We start from the raw sequence: 13,892 nt of genomic DNA, 5'->3' as shown, positions 1-13,892 counted from the left end.
GGCAAAAATGAACAAGAAAAGGGAAATTTGGAAACCAAAATTAACAAACGATTTCAAATTACCGTTTGGCCCTTGGCCACACTTCAAACATGATTTATAAGACCCTATGAAAGAATAAAAATAGAATTTCCACATCCGATGCAACCATGGTGAAGCAAAAACTCAACATTTTTCAATATTTTCATAATATTTCATGAAGTCAAAATTTACATAGGAAACAAATTAGATGTCATTAGCCTATGGTCTCATCTCATACATGTCAAATACATTGTAAAGAGTGTACTTATGTACACATTACAAAAATAGAATCAAATTTACACTTTTTGACATATAAAGCTATAAATGGCATTTCAAGCCAACATTTACATGAAATGAGAACTTAAAGTCTACAAATCATCCAAGCATGATGTGAATCCCAAATCTTGATCCCGTTACCTGAAAAATGTCCCCATTACGTGGGTGAGTAACATAAAGCTACTCGTAGGAGATGAGCATGCATCGACCTAGCATTTTACAATTCTATCAACTTAAGGTGAAATATGTCAAAGGGGCTCATGCCACCTAACGTCTATGTCAAGTGAGACTCAGGGATCATCCTAAGCTATTCATGCAACTGAAATGAACAATGACATACAAGTATACATGCTCAAGTACACTAATCATGTTAGAGAAGAAGAGCAATATCCAACATACCTACACAAGTATTCGATATGCTAATAGAGTACTCACAAATCAAGTGTATAAGCACAAGTATACTAAGTAAAGCAAAATACGCATAAGATAAGTATACATGGCACAAGTATACAAAAATGAAATCTGCACACACAAGACAAGCATACTAAGCGTAAATACACTAGATAGAGTTTAGATACACCGATAAGGATACAAGTTCAAGTATACAGTTTCAAGTATACTAAATGAGATCAAAATATATAGGCAAGCACCAATTCTCAAGTTATAAGTAATCCATGATTAACAACTTGAAATTGAATGCGAAATCAAAGTAGAAATACTAGGACATGTGGTCACTAGACCAAGCAAGTGTTGTCGGGTAATTACAACCCATAAGGAACTACCTAGTGCGCACATGCATAAGTTATTCCGGGCAATTACGATCCACAAGGTACTACCTAGTGCGCACTTATGACTTAGAAGACTCTTGTCTCCGTACTAGAGCCAAACCCTGGCCATCACGTGAAATATGTCCTTACAAGCTTTTCAAAATCAATAAGCCCAAAACTTATACAAAAATCAATAAGTTAGACCAAACTTATACTAAATCTACTAATGCATAAAACCATCTTCCATGCATAAATAAGGTTGAATCCACATAAACCATGTCCTATAATTCAAGTCTAGATAACATATGACATGTCAAGCCTCCAATATGCAATTTATATACCAAAACAAGAATATTTTACAACAATTGAACCATATTACCACACTAAGCCACAACTAATAAATAAGTCCCAATTTAGTAACTAGCTTCCAAGGTAAACAATTGTAATATTCTAACAAGCTATACACCTACACAAGATATATCTAAACAAGCTATGCAAGTCAATGATATTTTATATCATGCTAAGTCCAATTACCATTTCAAGATGTCTCAAGTACTAATTCGACATCAAATTAGTAACATGCTCACAAGGTGATTAAATGAACTACATTTCATGGAATTATCAACCTATTACATCCAACAACAATTTAAGTGGCCAAAACACTTAAAATAAAATTAATTAAGCTCATTAATTAATTTTTTCCTAGATTTTCAATCAATTCCAAATATTCCCAATTTAATATATGTTAAAGAGCATGCCAAGACATATCCAAATATCACATCATAACTTGATTTCAAGCTTGCTAAGACCATGTGAATTAAACTTTCACCAAAGATAAATATTAAATAAGTTTTGCAATTCTTAATCAAATGCTCCAAATTTAATATATGTTATTCAACATACCAAGGTCTAATTTACTAGTAAGCCACAATTTAATTCCAAGTTATATACACTAACATATGAATTAAATCCCAAACATAGAAATTAATTAAATTAAATTCTAAATCTTAAACAAAGGCATGCTCACAAGTTGTATATGCTTATATATCAATCAATACAACATAAATATAATCCTAAGATAACCCCTACCTCAATTTGAGATGAAAATCTCAAAAGCCATCAAAATGAAATGGCTCCGAATCCGACGATACTTCGGGGTTTTGTCGGGGACAACGCCGTGCACGATAAACTCCAAAGAGGACCCATGAAAAACACAACTTGACCTCAAACCCAAACTCCAAAATTTGGCCAGAAATGGGTTCTAATAAGGGTGAAAGAAGCGCGTAGTCAACACGAACACAAAACGTAAAGGCACTTCAACTTTTTAACAAAGAAATGAAGTTCAAAAGAGGAGAGAGGAGATGGCAGCCTCCCTTGGGCTGCTATGGGAGTTCTGGTCATGCAAGATGAGTGGGGAAGATGAAAATCAAAATATTTCATCCCCCTTTTATAGGAAAATCCAAAAAATGCCCCGAACGGACCCCGCCCAGTCCGAAAAAGTGAAATTTAAGCAGACGCGCTCAAATGGAAAAACTATGTGAATGAAAAAGATTCAAAATGAGAAAATAAGAATAAAGGAAGAAACAACGTCAAAAACTGAGTCCCGAGCATAAAGTTATGCCCCAAACAAGTTTGGCATAAACCGAGGCCAAAAACCCTGAAATTGGAAAACATTGACCAGAAGGGACTTCTAAGAGTTTACGACTCGACGAAAAGTGAAAATGAATCCCGTACGAGGATTCAGGCTCAAAACAAGATAATTTGCAACAAATTTCATTAATAGCACAATGGCCCGCACAAAAAGGGTTAATTACAAAACTGCCCAAGAATGAAAATATCTTCCAAAAGATATTTTCATAGATACCCCTAAAATAAAATATCTTCAAAAGATATTTATGAAAAACACCCCAAGAAAATAAATTAATTTCAAAGAATTATGCATCCATGCCCCTATAGACACCGAGAGCAGCCAGAGTACTTTCCTGCAAAAGTAAAGATACGTATTTCGTGGAAACCACTCACGATAAAGATACGTGAAGTCAAAAACCAACTCCGAGCACAAGAAGTGAGGTTTTGCCAACAAAGTGACAAACGAGGGATTGACGAAATAGGGAAAAGGACGAAATAAGAATAAGGACAAAAAAGTGAATAGTGTCGAAAAACGAAAATTGTGGAAATGACTCGGTCCTCAAAGGAAGTTGTCAATCCAAAGGAAAGAGTCTTAGAAATCATTTCTGAGCACTCGAGACGACACTAAGCGACGAGAAACTGAACTCAGAAAAGAAATTTCAACGAAAAAAATTCATCCGTAAAATTTTGAGGAAAAAGGAAAGGAATGAAATGACCGGGTCATTACACTTTCTTTACCCGCCCACATCACCTCCTTCCCTTTACAACATGACTTATATTATAGGACAAAAAAATTCTGAAAGGGAAAAGGAGGAGTTATGATTCATGAAGCATCATAGACTACTACTATGAAAGTTCATCAGATAAACTTGATGAATTAATTGGCTAGCCCACTGATCTACAATACTTAATAAGATTCCTTAATTGCAACTAGTTCTTTAATTTATGTGGCATGGTAATTGGCACAATTGCGTTTAAAATTTTAAAGTATTTGACTGGTACAGGAGTGAAGTCAAAAAGGTGAAAACTATGTAGGACTTTTTGGGATTTCCAATGAAAGAAGATAACTTCAAAACTAAGTATCTTGTAAAGTGTAAAGTCACAACTCCCTTCATTTTATATGTTGGATCATACACAGACTCTGCATAATTTCTATAGAGAAGAAAGGACACCACAATAAGTTATGTGAACTTTGGGTTTTCTTTTTAGATTCAAATTAATTTACTTGTCTTTATATCCTAAATGCTTGTTTATCTTGTCAGCACTAAGTACCATATTTCCCTGTATCAGTCCAAGTATTGTATAGTTGAACATATTTAAGATTATCGATCACCTTCGAGGATATGTTCCAAGTTCGCTCTAGATACAAGTTGTAATGACTCGGTCATTTTCCTCCCTTTCCTTTTTCCTGAAATTTTACGGATAAATGTTTTCCGTTTAATTTTCTTTTATGAGTTCAGTTTCTCGTCTCATAGTGTCATCTTGAGTGCTCGGAAATGATTTCTGAGGCTCTTTCTTGTGGATTGATAACTTCCTTTGAGGACCGAGTCATTTCCATATTTTCATTTTTCAGACGCTATTCACTTTTGTCCTTTTCCCTATTTTAACCTTTTCCTTATTCTGTCTTTTTCCCGTTGTCACTTTGTTGGCAAAACCTCACTTCTCATTCTTGGAGTTGGTTTTTGACTTCACATATCTTCATTCTAAGTGGTTTCCACGAAATACGTATCTTTACTTTTGCAAGAAAGTACTCTGGTTGCTCCCGGTGTCCATAGGGGCATGGATGCATAGTTCTTTGGAATTATTTTCTTTTCTTGGGGTATTTTTTGTAAATATCTTTTGAAGATATTTTATTTCAGGGGCATCTAAGAAAATATTTTTTGAAGATATTTTCATTCTGGGGCATTAGTGCAGTTTTCACTTTTTGGAGGGGCCATTGTGCAATTAACAAAAGTTATTGCAAAAATACCTCATCTGGAGCCTAGAGTCTCATACGGGATTCATTTTCACATTTCGTCTAGTAATGTACTCTTAGAATTCCGTTCTGGTCGTTTTTCTCAAGTTTCAGAGTTTCTAACCCTAGTTGCCGCTGAACTTGTTAGGGGTATATCTATCTGCTCGGGACTTGGTTTTTGACGTCGTTTCATCCGTTATTCATGTTTTCTCATTTTGAATCTTTTTTGTTCACGGAGTTTCACCGTTTGAGAGCTTCTGCTCAAAATCCACTTTTCCGGACCTAGCGGGGCCCTTTCGGGGCACTTTTTGAAATTTTCTATAAATAGGGGACTTAAAGAAGAAAAGTCAGATTTTGATCATTTTCCTCCCCCTCTTGGCCGGCAGCCATTGGAGCTCCTTGGGTGGCCTTTTCTTCTTCTCCTCCACTTGATTTCCTAAGTGAAAAGTCTTCGGCCTTCACGTTTATTGTTCCCCTCGACGTGCTCTACCTTTCCCCCTTATTGAACACGTTTTTGGCCAAATTTTGAGTTCGGGTTTGAAGTCAAGTTATGATTTTCATGGGGCTTCTTGGGGATTCTTGTTCACCGTGTTGTCCCCGACAAAACCCTTCGGTATTGTTGGATTCGGAGCACTTTTCTTTCCGTGAGTTTTTGAGATTTTCATCTCAAATTGAGGTAGGGGGTGTTATAATTTATTTTCCTGTTATATAGCATGTTATTGATGCTTATACAACTTAATTCCATGTTCTTGTATCAAATCTAAGAATTTTATTTATTATTTTTCTAGCATGAGATTTGATTTTCCTGGTTGTCCATAGTTTGGTTTAGACATATGGCATGATAGAATATTACCCCATGATATGTTCATTGACATATATTAAATTGAGAGCTTTTGGATAAAAAATGAAGTTTTTATTTAATATTTATCTTAAGTGAAAGATTAATTCATGTGGCCTTAACTAGCTTGAAATCAATATGTGTTAGTATATTATATTAGGCCCTAGCATACTCTTCAACATAGATGAATTTGAGAGAAATCGGAGATGTTTTGAAATCTAGTAATATTTAATTAATTGATTAATTAATTTATTCCGAGTGTACTATTCACTCCATTGGAATTCCAACTTGATATTCTTAATTTGCATGTCATATAGTTTCACATATATTCAATCTAGAATATTTAATTAGGTTTTGAAGCCTTTCATTTATTATTTTTCTAGTATTAAAGTTTAATACTCATGGCCGTGTCTTGCTTAGAATTCACTTGTATCATGTTTTTAAATCAAGTCTTAACATGTTGTATAACATATATTAAATTGAGATCATTTGGATGAATTTCAAAACCTAGAGATTTTAATTAAAAAGGATTAATTAAAATCCATTCAATGGCTCCCTTGTTTTGATTAAGTTTCTAACTTAACATTCATGTTTTCCTTAATAAGTTCCCTCACATGTATAAATTTGAGAATAACCGGATAAGTTTTGAAACTTATATTCTATTATTTCCTTTGTATGAGACTTAATTCACATGGCTATGTATTGTATGAAATGAATTTGTAACTTGACATTAGACTTGTCCTTGACATGATCCTTGAACTTGCATTGTAATCTTGACAATTTAATTCCTTAAGTAGATTAAATTTCCTTACATGCTTCCATCACGTTAATCATACTTTGATATTGAACTCGTGTTAACTTATGAATCGGACTTGTATTTCTTGTACCTTCATCTTTTTATCAAGCATCATGACTCCTTGTATCTAGGTTTCATTAACGTACTTAATGAACATGCACATTTGTCTTGGAATTGTTTAATTACACGTGTCGTTTAGTAAGTAATTGAATCATGTATCTTATACTTGCGGTATATGTACTTCAATAGATTTCTTATGCTATATATCTTGGTTCTAATCTATATAGATGCATACTATGATTTCTTGACATTTCACATTTAACGACCCGAATTTCTCAACCCGGTGCGTTAATGATGAACTGGAAGTTGACCCGATAACGGACCTGAAATGCGGAAGCAAAAGAAGCCAAATGACCTCAAGAGATGTACGTCATCCCTAAGACCCCAAAATTACTCTCCATGAAGCCACGGAACTCAAATGAGCCAAGCAAATGAAGCAAGAATGCCTAACCCGAAAAGAGATGAACTAAGGGCAAAATGGTCATTTGTCACTGAAAAGGGTGCCACCGTGCACACCATTGGAAGGACAACGAAAAATGAACAAAATTAGACTCAAGAATCGTCTGATTCTAAGTCCAGGCAGAAAAGATATGAAATTCCAACACCCGATGCGAAAGTTATGAGGCAATGACTTAAAACTTTCCAATATTTTCATAATAAACTTTGAAAACAAAAATGCATAGAAAACGAGATACATGTCATTGGCCTCCGGCCTCATCTCATACATGTTAAATACATTGAAAAGAGTGTACTTACGTACACTTTACATATACGAATCAACGAATACAAGTTTAAACAAATAGGGCTACAAAGAGGCATCTTATGCTAACACTTGCATGAAATAGAAACTTAAAAACTGTAAGCCATCCAAGGAGCAATGGAATCTTCAAATCTTGAGTCCTGTACCTGAAATATGCCCCAGTATCGTAGGGGTGAGTAACATAAAGCTACTCGTAGGAGATAAGCATGCATCAACCTAGCATTTTACAATTTTATCACCTTATGGTGAAACATGTTAAAGGGGCTCATGTCACCTAACGTCTATGTCAAGATGAGACCCAGGAAGCATCCTAAGCTACCTAGATCATTTCTATCATAATCACATTGTTCATGCAATTCAAACAACATGGAAACATGTTATACAAGGCAACAAGATATAGATTCTCAAAATCCTCAACTTGAAATCCAAAATACGAAAACAACAAGTGTAGGTTATGCCACCTAACGTCTATGTTCAAAATGAATCTATAAGGTCATTCCTAAACTACATTTGAACATCAAAACACAAATTATGATATCGATGCAGTTTAATCAACAATGGAACTTCCAATACAACGCATGAAGCATGCTTTCACAAAGCTACATCTTAAGCTCAAAATAGGAAATCAAATAAGGAATAACAAGTTACGATATCATCTAGTTATCAACTTGAAATGAAATACGAAATCAAACAAAGTGGATACTCGAACGTCACGCCGGATCAGACCGACAACATAGTTACTTCAGGGTTAATAGCCCATGGGTAACCTCCCTATATGTGCACTAGACTATATAGAGGGACAATCCCCCGTACTAGAACCAAGTCCTTGCCGTAACTAAACAACGACATCCCCAAGTTTCTAAAATCAACAAATTGTGCAACAACGTATATATATCAACATGTATATACAAGATATCAACTATTTACCAAGCACAATCCAAATTTTGGAAACTTATACAATACATGCTCAAAATTCACAACTACTATGGCATGTAAGATGTCAAATACAAAGTGTGCAATTCCTTACACATAGCAACAATATATTCAATAAGGAAAAACATATTCTCATGAATATAAAAGTAACAACTATGTTATCCAATGCTCAAAAATAATCAAGTGAACATACATCAAATCCAAATCCATGATTTATATATAGAAACAACTTCCAAAATGCAATTAAATCCATGGAGTAATAAAGTAGAATTTAATTAAACATAAATAGTTAAATTCTCTAAATTCCAAGTTAATCTAAATAACCTCAATTTAATATATATTGAAAGACATGTCATGGTCATCATATATATAACATTAAATGACAAGTTAAGTGATTAAAACATTTAAAACAAAATTAATTAAGCTAATTAATTAATTTCCTCTAGATTTTTAAACAATTCCAAATGCCCTCAATTTAATCTATGTTAGAGAACATGCCAAGGCCTATTTAAATACCACATTACAACTTTATTTAATGCTTGATACAACCATGTGAATTAAACTTTCACTAAAGATAAATATTAAATAAAAGTTGTAATTCTTAATCAAATGATCCAAATTTAATATATGTTAACCAACATATCTAAGCAGAATTTCCTAGCATGTTACAATTCAAATCAAAGTTATACATCATCATAAATTTTAAATCTTATACAAAGAAATAAAAATTACTAACTTTCTAAATTTGATACAAGGCATACATATATGTTGCATAATCATGGAAAACACACAATACAACACACAAATAATTCTAAAACATTCCCTACCTCAATTGGAATGAAAATCCCAATTACCACTGAAATGAAATCGCCCCAAATTTTTGGTTCGCAAAATAGATTTTTCAGCTTGCTACCTTCAACTTGTAAAATTCATAAAAAATTCAATTCTAACCCAAATTAAATGAATCCAAAGCCCAATGAAAGCTTAAACACTGTAATTTAATAATATCAATTTAGTTTAACAAAATATTTTCCCAATTGAAACAGTTTTGACCCAAAACTTTGAAACAAATTCTGCCCAGAAAACACATTTTCAGCCTGTAGCTTCCAACTTTGAAAATTCATGAAAAATTCATTTGACATCCAAATTGGATAAACCTAATTTATTTTCGAAGTAAACATATGAGAGTGTAAAACTAGAAATTTAAGCCATGATCTAATGTCAAAAGATTAGTGAAATAAATCATCTAAAAATATGTTTTCCAGCTGCAATAAAAACATGGACAGCAGATAGTTTCAGATTTTTAAAAAAATTTAGAAATCCTCTAAAATCGTAAAAAAAATCTGAGTAGTGTAGAACCCATGGGGGATGTTCCAGTAAAAATTTTAAGGCAATTAAAGTACCACAGCTCCATATAAAAATTCATTTCCAGACCAAAAAGGAAAAACTTCAAATTTCCAACAACTAGCTTACAGCTTCAAAAATTCGTAACTAATTCATTTTAAATCCAAATTACATGAAACCAAAACTAAATGAAAGCTAATTGAGTATATTTTCATATTCTATATTTAATTTGATAAGATTAATTTCAAGTTAAAACAGTTTAAGGGCAAAATACAAGTCCTTTTCTTCCATGCATGTAAAACACTCAATAATGACATAAAAATACTTCAAAATTATAGATCAATACCTCACTAGAGAATTGAATCTCTAGATACCAAAGCAAAACTAGGAGTTAGGCTAAATCCTTCAAGGGTTTTGAAGAGGAGGATGAGGGGAACAAAAAGTATTCCAAGCTTTGTGGTGTAAAGTAAGTAGAAGGGACTCAAAGATCAAGGTCAATGCCTAAGGCTTCAAGCTTCATCCATGGAGGCTAGGGTTTTCTTGTAAGGAAGAGAATGAAATAATGTGGTTAAGTGTGAGTGGAGGAAATAGAAATCCTCCACTCACTATGTGCTCTTACACTATGGTCAACACACACATTTATGGTCAATTGCACAAAAACCCTCCTTTAAAACCATAATCCCAAAGTGGCCCAAAGATATTTGCAAGACTAAATTGTGAACCTATACTTGTCACCAATCCATGGCTCCTTCCTAGGCTTAATGCCACACCTACACTTGTCAACCATCCAAGCCAACAAGTGCACCAATCCTAGGCCAACAAGTGGGTGAATCCTCACCCTCCAAATGTTATCATCCAATGCATTAAAGTGTTTCCACATAAATGTCAAAAAGTGAACCAATGAGAGTGTGACACTTGTCACACTTTTCAAAAATTACAAAAAGGTCCTTTTTGAAAATATCTTCCAAATTTAATTACAAAATGGTCCCCAAGATGAAAAATAATTACTTTATTTAATTACACTAAAACCCCACAAGTTAAGAATAATTACACTAAAATATGCATTAATGCCCCTTTATGAAAGAAGTAAGCAATCAACATGTTTTTTTAGAAAAGTAAAAATACCACTATCATGGAAATCAAATAGCATGAATGCATGCAAAACCGGAATCAAATCCGAGCACAAAAAGTGAGGTTGTGCAAGGAAAAAGGATAAACGAGAAAAAAACAAAATGTGAATAATGTTCGGAAAAATAAAATATGAAAATGACACAATCTCCAAAGGAAGTTGTCAATCCAAGGAAAAGAATCTCGGAAATCATTCCAGAGCACTCGAGACGACATTAAGTGATGAAAAACTGAATCCAAAAAGGAAAAGACAACGGAAAAAAAATATCCGTTAAAATCTGAGAAAAAGAAAAGGAAGAAAAATGATCGGGTCATTACAACCTTCCCACCTTAAAGGAATTTCGTCCCCGAAATCTAGCCCCAACAAAATAAAAAGGCGAAACTAGGATAACTACGGAGTACATCTCTGAGTATCCCTTACAACATGCTACGAAAGCAATCCTTAAACTGAAAACAACGTACAACCCCATGTCATTCGCACCCACGTGCTCACGACAAGACAACCCCTCAAAAGAAAAGTGATCACATGGCCACACCACAAGTCGAAACTCACACACAGAACTTAAGGCTAGACAAGGGAACGGAAGACAACAATCGAAAGCACCCCTCCTAACGAACCATCATAAGGAACCAAAAACAACCACCAATAGAACTCCATGATATCTATGAATCAAATCAAAGTACTAAACAAAGACGATATGGCAGTATGAATAGCGACCAGAAACTGCCTACGACGTACTCAAATGTGTGGTAGCAATAACAATTCCTAGTGTCCGCCCACACTTACTCGTCAGTAAGGTAGCATCAACGGCAACTAGCACCAGCCCACAGCACACAACTTATACGGTAGCATGACAGTATAAGGCACCAATTCATAACCTACCCCCACTAGGTCTACCCATGAAACCTCTCGATACAAATGACTTTAATGTCAAAAATGATCATTACCAAAAGCACTACAGAAACTAACATTTTGTGAGGGTTGAGATATGGTCCAAAGATGTCCAGCCAGACCATCCTGGCCAATCCCAAAACTCTAATAATAATGCCATAGGTACCGCTACACTTAAGACCTTAAATCCTCAATACAAAAAGACCAACAATTTTAACATCTCAAAACACTACTATCAACAACATCAATTACGAATCCAAAGTCTGACATGCAAAACAGCATCTCCAAAATCCCAGATATCATCCTAAAATAAATCAATTATAAGACTACTCACCGTAATCAAACATCGGATCAAAATCCCTATCACATATAACTAGATCCTCAAAATACAAGTCCACGAAGTGGCACACGCATCAAAATCTTGACAACCAAGGTCATAGAATGAGTCTCTCAAAATCGTACTTGACAACACCAAGCTAAATCAAAATTCCCCAATTTCGATCTATCTATAAACAACCATTGGAACTACGATTCCTCAAGGCCATGCTAGTCATAACTAGGACGAGAAAACTCCACAAGCAAGCCATATCCAACAACGATCCTCCAAAACTCCTCCTAAGAGTCAACCACATCCAAACCTCCAAAACTGGAACAAGTCTCCAATAGACATTCTCAAAAGAGCATCGAGCTCACCTCACGAATCAAACAATCCTCAAAGATATGGACATAAGTCTCCGTAAAATGATCTCACACCAATCAACTCACTTGAGCACACTAATCCTAATAGTGATTCCACAACCAATTTCTACTCTAATCCCTTGGGACGATCCTTACTCACCCTAACTATATTTTTAGTGAAAGTAGTTGTGGCTTCTATAAATGTAAAACTTGGCCCTCGCCTTAATGCACACTCTTAAGCTTGTGGTGTAGGACGACAAAGCCACCACCATGTTTTTGGCGCCGTTGCCAAGGATTAGGCAACGTCGTATTTGTGGAATCAATTAGAAATTAGTATTCTTTTGATCGTGTCTTTACTTTATTTTTATTTTTCTTTTTGTTACTTATTGTGTTTGTTCATCTTTGACAAGGAGCATTGAGCTAGGAGGTAAGCAAAGGAGCTAAGCAAGCATGGAAAATTCCCAAAAATTTTAAAAAAAATTGCTAAGCTAAGCTATAAATTTGGAGTTGAAGTGTTATAGGACCTTTGTGAGCTTTTTCTTACTCAATCCCTTAGATAAATCGTAAGCCCGCGTGAAGGCTTGTTTTTAATTGTTCTTTGCATCATTGTTGTTAAAGCATAGAAGTATGGGTTAAGTGTTTGTGGAGGAAGTTTCATTGAATTGTTGTGAAGTTGAATTGTTTATTCATTCATTGTGTTTATGTGTTTTTACATTGTGCATGTATGGTCGTAGATCGCTAAGACCAACTCTTGTCCCTCTTGATTTGCATCTTAAATTCGTAGTTAGAAATCCTAGGAGAAGAGGAAGTTCTAGTTCTACCCGATCCATTACATCAATGGAAGGCCATAATGAAGAGCATGTAGAGGACCTTGGTCACATAGACCAACAAGGTATCCTCCATCCAAATGTGCATCATGAGAACATGCAAGCACCATTAGACATGCCTAGGCCATTCATTCACCAACCACAACAACAAGGCCAAGTTCCATTTGGAATGCCAAGGCCAATGTATACTCCACAACCTCCCATCATTCAAGGAAATCAAAATCAAGATGCCCATGTTGCACCTCAAATTGCTAATCTTCCACTTGCTTTAAGAGATCACTATGTGCCTAATGAATATAATGCACCCACATGCATTCAATTGCCACCATTTAGAGCACATCACTATGAAATTAAGCCACAAACCATTCAAATGCTTCCTAACTATCATGGACTTCCAAGTGAAGAACCTTACAAGCATTTGGATGAGTTTCTAGAAGTATGTTCCACCGTAAAATATACGGACATGCCGGAAGAGGTCTTAAGACTCAAACTTTTTCCATTCACCTTAAAAGACAAGGCAAAGTATTAGTTTAACAATCTTAGGCCTTTTTCAATCACTTCTTGGGCAGAAATGCAATAAGAGTTCTCGAAGAAGTACTATCCAGTTTCTAAGACCAATGCCATGAGAACCTTAATTCGAGAATTTTCACATGGGAATGGAGAAACGTTTCATGAGGCATGGGAATGCTTTAATGAATTGCTTAAGAAGTGTCCACATCATGACATGCCCAAATGTCTATTAGTTCAATATTTCTTTGAGAGCTTATCGAACAATTACAAAGGCATGGTTGATGCTTCTATGGGTGGCTCATACATTGATAGGCATGAGGATGACGTGTGGCGTCTTTATGAGAGCATGAGTGAAAATTCTTTGCATAGAACATTATCATCCAAGAATAGTAGAAATTCACAAGGTAGGAAGAGTGTTGGCTTACATCAAGTCGACCACTCAAATGAAATAGCCGCCGAAATGAAGTCTTTATTTCAAAGGT

The 13,892-nt window shown here is 34.9% G+C and overlaps 1 non-coding gene across 1 annotated transcript; it reads right to left on the bottom strand.

Annotated features, from left to right (window-relative positions):
- Positions 1 to 13,519: 13,519 nt before the first annotated feature.
- LOC132298022 (small nucleolar RNA R71) lies at positions 13,520 to 13,626 on the bottom strand. Its single transcript, XR_009479490.1, has one exon. It is a non-coding gene; the product is annotated as a small nucleolar RNA R71 (small nucleolar RNA).
- Positions 13,627 to 13,892: the final 266 nt, after the last annotated feature.

Source organism: Cornus florida, unplaced genomic scaffold, assembly GCF_030987335.1.
Source record: "Cornus florida cultivar Cherokee Brave unplaced genomic scaffold, ASM3098733v1 CherokeeBrave_3.0.0_Hap2_Chr02, whole genome shotgun sequence".
Taxonomy (NCBI): Eukaryota; Viridiplantae; Streptophyta; class Magnoliopsida; order Cornales; family Cornaceae; genus Cornus; species Cornus florida.
The sequence above is the reverse complement of the archived record's forward strand: the minus strand, read 5'-3'. Positions and strand labels throughout refer to the sequence as shown.